The 9,502-nt window shown below is 45.3% G+C and overlaps 1 non-coding gene across 1 annotated transcript; it reads right to left on the bottom strand.

Moving 5' to 3' along the window:
• Positions 1-5,720: 5,720 nt before the first annotated feature.
• Positions 5,721-5,825, bottom strand: LOC133064083 (small nucleolar RNA U13). Its single transcript, XR_009694562.1, has one exon. It is a non-coding gene; the product is annotated as a small nucleolar RNA U13 (small nucleolar RNA).
• Between the last annotated feature and the right edge of the window lie 3,677 nt (positions 5,826-9,502).

Raw genomic sequence — 9,502 nt, 5'->3', positions numbered from 1 at the left:
GAAGAAATTGTGAAATGGTCTATAAATCATATCAATAAACCTGTTAAAATATAAACCACTATGGTGCTTGGGCTCCAAAATCACTGCAGATGGTGACTGCAACCTTGAAATTAAAAGACACTTTGGAAGAAAAGCTATGACCAACCTAGGCAACATATTAAAAAGCAGATACATTACTTTGCTGACAAAAGTCTGTCTAGTCAAAGCTATGGTTTTTTTCAGTAGTCGTGTATGAATGTGAGAGTTGGACTATAAAGAAAACTGAGTGCCGAAAAATTGATGCTTTTGAACTGTGGTGTTGGAAAAGACTCTTGAGTCCCTTCGACTGCAAGGAGATCAAACCAGTCCATCCTAGAGGAAATCAGCCCTGAATATTCATTGGAAGCTGAAACTCCAATACTTGGGCCACTTTTGGTGAAGAACTGACTCATTGAAAAAGACCCTGATGCTGGGAAAGGTTGAAAGCAGGAGGAGGAAGGGATGACAGAGGATGAGATGGTTGGAGGGCGTCACCAACTCAATGGACATGAGTTTGAGCAAGCTCCGGGGGTTGGTGATGGACAGGGGAGCCTGGCATGCTGCAATCCATGGGGTTGCAAAGAGTCGGACGCAACTAAACAACTGAACTGAACTGAACTGATGGTGCTTGGGGCCCACAATATATGTTGGTGTGTTGTGTGTGTCCCCAGAGGGTGGGAATGAGGATGGGATGAAGCTGTCTTTGTATGGAGAGTGCTGACTCTGGGTAGTGGGGGAGTGCTGTTGAGAGGAGGGTGAGACTTGGGTGCTCCAACACAATGCTAGTCTCTCCCTCCCGTTCCTGAGCCTCCTGTCCAGAAAGAGCACCTTGACCCAAGATGGGACTGATGCTCCAAAATCCCTCCAGTTAATGCCCAGTGACCATTGGAAGGAGAGTACGGAGGCTGTCTTGATCTAGGAGAGCTTCTTGTAGGAGGAGGTTGGGCAGGAGTTGGTGGAGAAGGCTTTGCCTGGTGGAGGTGACCAGGTGTGTTGGAGTGAAGTGTGTGTGTGTGTGACTCCAAGAAGCAAATGCTAGAATAAGAGGAACTGAAAGGAGAGTTTCCACAGCTAGGAGATTAACCTGTTCCTCCACCCAGTGTCCAACCCCCAAGAAGTAGCCGTTAGGGCCCCAGGGCTTGTCCCTCCCATACTGTGGCCGTGACATCCTACCCCTTTCCCCATTCCCCCAACACACTCAGTCTGGCCTCCTCTCCCCAGTGGGCAGACTGTACTGAATTATGCCATTGGCTTTCTTGGTTCTCCAGCTTGCAGATGGCAGATTGTGGGAATTCTTGGCTCCTATAACTGCATAAGCCAATTCCTCTAATAAATCCTCTTTTACATATTGTGACTCAGATGGTAAAGAATATGCCTGCAATGCAGGATACATGGGTTCAATCCCTGAGTCGGGAAGATCCCCTGGAGAGGAAAATAGCCACCCACTCCAATATTCTTGCCTGGGAAATCCCATGGACAGAGGAGCCTGGCAAACTACAGTCCATGGAGTCCCAAAAGAGTCAGACATGACTTAGCAACTAAACAACAACTTGACTATTGTGGTAGAATTCTTTAATTGGCGCAGAGACACGCCTTCTTTTACTGCACTTCACACTACTGTGTGTTTTTTTAAGTTGAAAGTTTGTGCCTTCTTTTACTGCACTTCACACTACTGTGTGTTTTTTTAAGTTGAAAGTTTGTGGCAACCTGCACCGAACAATCTATCAGTGCTGTTTTTCCAACAGTATTTGCTCACTTGGCATTTCTGTGTCATATTTTGGTGAAATATTTCAAACTTTTTCATTATTATTATGTTATGATGATCTGTGATCAGTGATCTTTGAAGTTACTATTGCAAAAAGATTATGACTTGTGAGGCTCATGAAGGTTAGCCTTTTTAAGCAATGAAGTATTTTTATTTTAAAAATTTTTTTGCCGCACCTCAAGACATGTGGGATCTTAGTTGCCCAACCAGGGATTAAACCTATAGCCCCTGCAGTTGAAGCAGAGTCTTAAGCACTGGGCCACCAGGGAATTCCCAGCAATGAGGTGTTTTTATTTTATTTATTTATTTTATTTTTTAAAAATTAAGGTATGTACACTATTTCTTGGGCTTCCCAGGTGGCACTAATCGTAAAGAACTTGGCTGCCAATGCAGGAGACATAAGAGATGTGGGTTTGATCCCTGGGTCAGGAAGATGCCCTGGAGGAGGGTATGGCAACCCACTCCAGTATTCGCCTGGAGAATCCATGGCCAGAGGAGCTTCGTTACAGTCCATGGAGTCCCAAAGAGTTGGACACAACTGAAGCAACTTAGCAAGCACGCACATTGTTTTCTTAGACATAATGTTATTACACATTTAATGAATACAGTGTAGTGTAAGCATAGGGGCTTCCCAGGAGGTGTCAGTAAAGAATCCATGTGCCGGTGCAGGAGATGTAAGAGACTCAGATTCGAGCCCTGGGTCCGAAATATCCCCTGGAGGAGGAAAAGGCATGCCACTCTAGTATTCTTGCCGGGAAAATCTCATGGACAGAGGTCCATGGGGTCGAAAAGAGTCAGGCCTGATTGATCATCTGAGCACTATCTAGTGTAAACATAACTTTTATAGGCGCCAGGAAACTGAAAAATGTGAGTGACTCACTTTACTGCTGTATTCGCTTTATTGGGGAGTCTGGAACCAAAACTACAATTTCTCTGAGGGATGCCTGTATTTAGATTCTTTACATTTAAGGTAAATATTGCCATGTTAAAGCTTGGTGTAATATGTTCACTGCAGTTTTATTTACACTAGCCAAGATACAGAAGCAGCCTATGGTGTATATATACAATGGAATGTTAGCCATTAAAAAGAACAAAATCTTGCCATTTGAGACAACACGGATAGATCTAGAGGGTATTATGCTAAGTTAAATAAGTCAGAGAAAGACAAATACTGTATGATTTCATGTATGTGTGGAATCTAAAAAATGAAACAAGTGAACTCACATAACAGAACAGAAACAGTTATAAATACTGAGAAAAAAACAGGTGGTGGCAGAGGGGAGAAGGTTGGGGGAAGGAAAGAAACAGGTGAGGAAGATTATAAGGTACAAACTTTCGGTTGCAAAAGGGATGAGTCATGCCTTTGAAATGTACAGTGTGGGGAATAACAGTCAATAACTTTGTAATATCTTTATATGGTGATATATCCTAACTAGATTTATTATAGTAGTCATTTTGCAATGTATCGAATCAGGATATTGTGTAACAGAAACTAATACAGTATTATAGGTCAATTATATTTCAAAAACAAACTCATAGAAAAAGAGATCAGATTTGTGGTTATCAGAGCAGGAGCGGGCAGGGGGAATTGAAGGAAAGCAGTCATAGCTCAGTCGGTAAAGAATCCGGCTGCAAGGCAGGAGACACAGTTTCGATTCCTGTGTCGGGAAGATCCCCTGGAGAAGGAAATGGCAACCCACTCCAGTATTCTTGCCTGGAGAATCCCATGGACAGAGGGGCCTGGCAGGCTTCAGTCCATGGCGTCACAAGAGTCGGACACGACTTAGCGACTAAACCACCAAACCATCACAGTCAAAAGCACAAATTTCCAGTTTTAAGATAAATGAATACTAGGGATGTAAATTACATGATAAATATAATGAATACTGCTCTGTGTTACATATGAAAGTTGTTAAGAGAGTAAATCCTAGGAGTTCTCAACACAAGGAAAAAAATTATTCTCTATGTCTTTAATTTTGTGTCTCTGTGAGATGATGGACATTCACTAAACTTACTGTGATAATCATTTCACGATGTATGTAAGTCAAAGTTTCCCTGGTGGCTCAGATGGTAAAGAATCTGCCTGCAATGTGGGAGACCAGGGTTCAATCCCTGGGCAAGGAAGATCCCTTGGAGAAGAAAATGACAACCCACTCCAGTATTCTCATCTGGATAGTTCTATGGACAGAGGAGCCTGGCAGATTACAGTCCATGGGGTCACAAAGAGTCGGACTAGACTGTGTGACTGAGCACACATATACACATATAAGTCAGACCATTATGCTGTACACCTTAAATTTATACAGTGCCAATATCAACAATGTCTCAATAAAACTGGGAGAAAAAAAGATTAAAAAAAAAAAAAAAAAGCCAGGGCCTTCACCATGCACCACAAGGAGTTTTAGGGTGGCCAGCAGGATGGTGACCACAATGAGGCCACCATGTGTCCTTGGATCCAGAGGTCCTGAGCTGCTCTGCCTTCCCTCTACCTTTCAATCTTCTCATGCCTGTTTTATCTATAAAGTCCAGGGGGTTTGGCTGTACTTGGCAGAAGGAATAGGGCCACATATGTCTATTTCATCTTCTCAAGAGTGAAAGTTCCCAGGACTTCCCTGGTGGTAGTCCAGTGGTTAGGAATCTGCTTTGCAATACAGGCGATATGAGTTCAATCCCTGGTCAGGGGACTAAGATCCCACACGCCTTGGAGCAACTAAACCCATATGCTGCAACTCCTAAGCCACAATTAGAGAGTCCGTGCACCACAACTAAAGATTCCACATGATGCAACAAAGACCTGATGCAGCCAAATAAATAAATAAATAAATATTTTTAAAAAGGAGTGAAAGTTCCCCAACTGTTGTCTTTTTTTTTTTTTTTTTTTCCTCACCATACAGGATCTTAGTTCCCCGACCAGGGATCGAACCCATGCCCCCCTGCAATGGAAGCGCAGAGTCCTAATCGCTGGACTGCCAGGGAACTTCCCCCCCACCTGTTTCCTTTCACTTGGTTCTCTGTACACATATTCACTACCTGCTCGGCTCCTGTAACCCCTTCAGTTTAAGAGCCCTGAGTTGGCCTTTGTAGTTCAGCATTTTGGCCTTGGGTCTCCTACTGGCAACCAGAATGAGAAAAAGGAAAAGAAAAAGAAACCACAGGGAAGCTCATTTGGGATAGACTGGGGCTGGGGGCACTGCAGGAGAGAGGGCTGGGAGACCCTGGCCCCCAGCCCCTGCACAGTGCTCTGTCCTCCCCCTCACTAAGCCTCCCTTCCCGGGAACAGACAGTAAAGGACTCCATTGACTTTTAAGTTTATTTAAACCTTGGGGACCTTATCATATCTGCATCCTAACAGCACAAAGTTAAACAAAGCAGCTTCTGAGGCCCAAGGAAAGAGTAGTTGATTTAAGATAGGGCTCTATCAGAGGTTATTCAACCCTTAGTGCCTCCTGCCTTATCGCTCACAGGGGCCATGATCCCGGCCAGGGCAGTGCCCTGGCAACCTGTGCTCCAGCTAAGCTCCAGCCCCAAGGGGAGTCTTTCTGGGGAAGGAGCTCAAATAATTTTGTCAGTTGATGAGCAGCCCTGTGGGTGCCAGGCAGCCTCTTTATCACCTGTCCAGTCCCTGCTCAACGCGCTTATAATGACAGCAGCCACTGTGGTAGAGAGGGAGGACCTGCAGGGTTTTCTCTCACCAAGGCTGATCCCAGTGCCCATTGGTCGCAAAGCAACACCGATCCTGAATCCAATATGGCGCCATCCTTCCTTAGGGGCCAGCCAACCCAATGTGATCCCCATCACTGCAGACCCCTTCTGTAGTGAGGACGTTGGCCATTTGTCCCTACACTTATTGGTGATTAGTAGGGATCTGGATTTGTCTTACTTGAGCATCATGTTTCTGCCAGTACCACCATTCTTTTTTTTTTTTTTTTCTTTTTTATGTCAGACAGGTAATGTGCCGATGTCGTAACAAGGTTTGGAGGGAGGCACATGTCACGCAGCAGCGTGAACACCCAATCATCATGCTCATGAACTACAAAAGGATAAGTACCACCATTCTTGAACTTACTCACGCCTCATATGCTGTTCTTGTGACACTTGTAATATTGCTTCTGATCTAGAAGCTGCCATACAGCAAAAGAAGTACAGGGAGATGTCCCAGGGGACCTGCTTTCATCATGAACCTCACCATATAGAAGCATCTGGCCTTGCAGGGGATGCAAGGATGAAATGGCCCTTTGAAGACAGCTGTGGTCCACCTGGGAGACAACAGCGTGGGAGGTTGGACTGCCACCTCAAAAATGCCCTTATACGTGGTGCGGTTTCTCCTGTAGACAGAACACATGTGCATTCAGACTTCCTCCTCCCTTGGTCTGCTAAAGAGGATTCAGTAATTGCATCAAGTTTCCCCTTGGAGAAGGAAATGTCAACCCACTCCAGTATTCTTGCCTGGAGAATCCCATGGACGGAGGAGCCTGGTGGGCTACATTAGTCCATGGGGTCGAAAAGAGTTGGACACGACTGAGCAACTTCACTTACCCTTGCTCCTCCCATCTTACTGATCCTAAGGAGGAAGAGTTGCTTGCTGGGAGATAGGCATTATAGATACATACAATGAAGTGTTGAGACGGACAGAGGAAAAACAGAACTTTTTAGACTAGGAATGAAAGAAAGGTTTGGGAGGGCAGCATTCGGAGTATCTGTTGAGGACCGACTGTGGGGTGTGAGAGGAAAGGAAAGTAGTTTTCACCTGTGTTGTGGTCGACCACATATTTCAATAGCTTTGATATCTTTCAAAAGGCAAGGGTGGGATAGGGAATAGAGAGTGAAAGTGTTAGTCACTCAGTCATGTCCAACTCTTTGTGACCCGGTGGACTGTAGCCCGCCAGGCTCCTCTGTCCATGGAATTCTCCAGGCAAGGATACTGGAGTGGGTAGCCATTCCTTTCTCCAGAGGATCTTCCAGACCCAGGGATGGAACCTGCATCTCCCGCATTGCAGGCGGGTTCTGAGCCACCAGGGAAGCCCCGGGAGGGGAGGGAGTAGGGGGTTCCTATGTACTTCTAGTTCAAGCTGTATAAAGCGGACACTGAGCCTGGGCTGCTTTGGGATCTAGAATCTCAGTGCTATTTGAGGATCTTGGAGCTGAGGGGCAAAAATAGGGGAGGCATCGCCCTGAGGTACAACAGTGACCCAGTATCAAGAGTTTTGTTTCCTGAACTCTGTTGAAGGCAGGATGCTCTCCTGGGGCGGGGGGTAGGGGGGGGGGTTGCATGATAACAGGCCCACTACAGTGGAAGGGAGGGGGCCTTCTGACCATTTGGGGCTCCTTGGGCCCCTACAAGAACAGGCAAAGGAGGATCGCTACAATGGCTGAGACGATTGACTCTGACCACAGAGGGTAAGTGGAGTTGCAGTTAACAGATGGGAGCACCAGCAATTGTGTAGCGCTCAGGGACCATCCTGGTGTCTGCGTGTTGCCATCACCAGTGATAAGTTGTTCAAAGAAGACCCCTGCCACGCCAGGCAGGACCACCAAGTACAGGTCATCTCTGTGGGTGAACCGAGGAACTGCCAAAGTCAAACTGTGGAGTGAAGGAGAGAAGGTACAGCCTGGGATTGGCTATGAGACCAAGATGGCATCCCACCATCTTGCGGCTAGACTGCAAAATCGCCCTCTTCCCTTGGAATATATTTTTTAAAATTATAAGGGGACTTCCTTGGTGGTCTCGTGAGGATTTGGTACTTTCACTGCCATGGCTCAGGTTCAGTCCCTGGTTGGGGAACTGAGATCCTGCAAGTTGCAAAGCGCAGCCAAAAAAAAAAAAAGAAGACATCCCACCAAACACACTGGAAAGTACAAAGAATAACACAAGAGATACCCATGGGGGCCCACCACTCAGATTTAGCAAGTAGTTACATTCTTATTCTGAGTTTTTTTTTTTTTTTGGCTCCACCACATGGCATGTGAGATCTTAGTTCCCTGACCAGGAATTAAACCTGTGCCCTGGCATTGGAAGCACGGCGTCTTAACCACTGGCCCACCTAGGAATTCCCACAAGTCATTACATTCTGCCAGAAACCCTTTGCACCCCTTCCCTGTGCCACTCACTTCTCTCCTTCTGGGTAGCAATATCTTGAAATTGACATGGCATCTTCCTGTTCAGTTTTGTATAGTTTTCTACTTGGGTATATATTCATTCACAATATATAGAACTATCTTGTGTATTAAGCATTTTTACATGGGTAATCTTACATTGTACACCCTCTGTCCATGGAATTCTCCAGGCAAGAATACTGGAGTGGGCAACCGTTTCCTTCTCCAGGGGATCTTCCCTAACTAGGGATCGAACCTGGGTCTCCTGCATTGCAGGCAGATTCTTTACCATCTGAGCCATCAGGGAAGCCCTATATTGTACACAGCATTTGGCAATTTGCTTTATTCAATGGCATTATGGCTTTGAAATGTACACAAGAGGCTCCAATTCATTCAATGGAACTGCTGTGTGGTATTTCATGGTGTGAGAATGTCTCGGTTTCCATTCATTCTCCTCTTGGTGAGCACCTGGATTATTTCTGACTGTTTTTCTATTACAGACATGTGACACACATCCTTGTAAATGCCTCCAGGTGCCTATGCATGAGTTTCTCTGGAAGTGGAATTGCTGGATTGTAGGGTATAGGCACCTTCCACCTCACCAGGTGTTGCGAAATGATTCTAGAGAATATTGCCTGTTGGTCTTGGACACTCCCTTCAGCACAGGGTTTTTATGGCTACACATCTCTGCCCAAACTTCGCAGCATTCAGATTTTTGTTTTCTCTCACTCTGTGGGTGTCAAGTGGCATCTCCTTATTGTTTTTAACTTGCATTTCTTTATTCGTGACACTGAGCATCTTTCGTTTGTTCATTGTTTATTTCAGCGTTCTCGTCTATGAGCTACTCATTGATGGAATTGGCCTAGTTTTCTGTTGGAATGTTTTCCCCTTTTCTTATTGATGTGTAGAATCTTTTTATATGTTCTCAGCACCAATTGATGGTTGACTGTGTGTGTTAGTCGCTCAGTCATGTCTGACTCTGCGACCCCATGGACTGTAGTCTGCCAGGCTCTCTGTCCATGGGATTCTCCAGGCAAGAATACTGGAGTGGGCAACCGTTTCCTTCTCCAGGGGATCTTCCCTAACTAGGGATCGAACCCAGGTCTCCTGCATTGCAGGCAGATTCTTTACCATCTAAGCCACTGGGGAAGCCCTGATTGTTGGCTATATGGTGGAAAATATCTTCTCCTGGACTACAGCTTATCTCTTACCATGTTTAGGTTTTCTATTGTTTCTCTTTTTTTGAGGCATAAAATACATTTAGTGAGGTCCTTAAAATGCACAAATCTTAAAACTACAACTTGAAATTTTTACATTTGCACATATCATGTGCCCACCACCCAAATCAAGATATAGAGCATTTCTATAACCCCAGAGGTTTTCCTTAAGTCCCATCCCCCTTCTCCCCAGAGGTGGCCGTTTTCCTTTTTCCTTTCCTTTAATTTTTTGAAAAGACATTTATTATTATTTTTAAATTAAATTAGTTTATTTATTTTGGCTGTGCCCCACGGCATGTGGGATCTTGGTTCTGCAACCAGGGATCAACTCTGCACCCCCTGCAGTAGAAGCAGAGTCTTAACCACTGGACCACCCGGGAAGTCCCATGACCAGAGGTAGCCACTTTCA

Source organism: Dama dama, chromosome 10, assembly GCF_033118175.1.
Source record: "Dama dama isolate Ldn47 chromosome 10, ASM3311817v1, whole genome shotgun sequence".
Classification (NCBI taxonomy): Eukaryota; Metazoa; Chordata; class Mammalia; order Artiodactyla; family Cervidae; genus Dama; species Dama dama.
The sequence above is the reverse complement of the archived record's forward strand: the minus strand, read 5'-3'. Positions and strand labels throughout refer to the sequence as shown.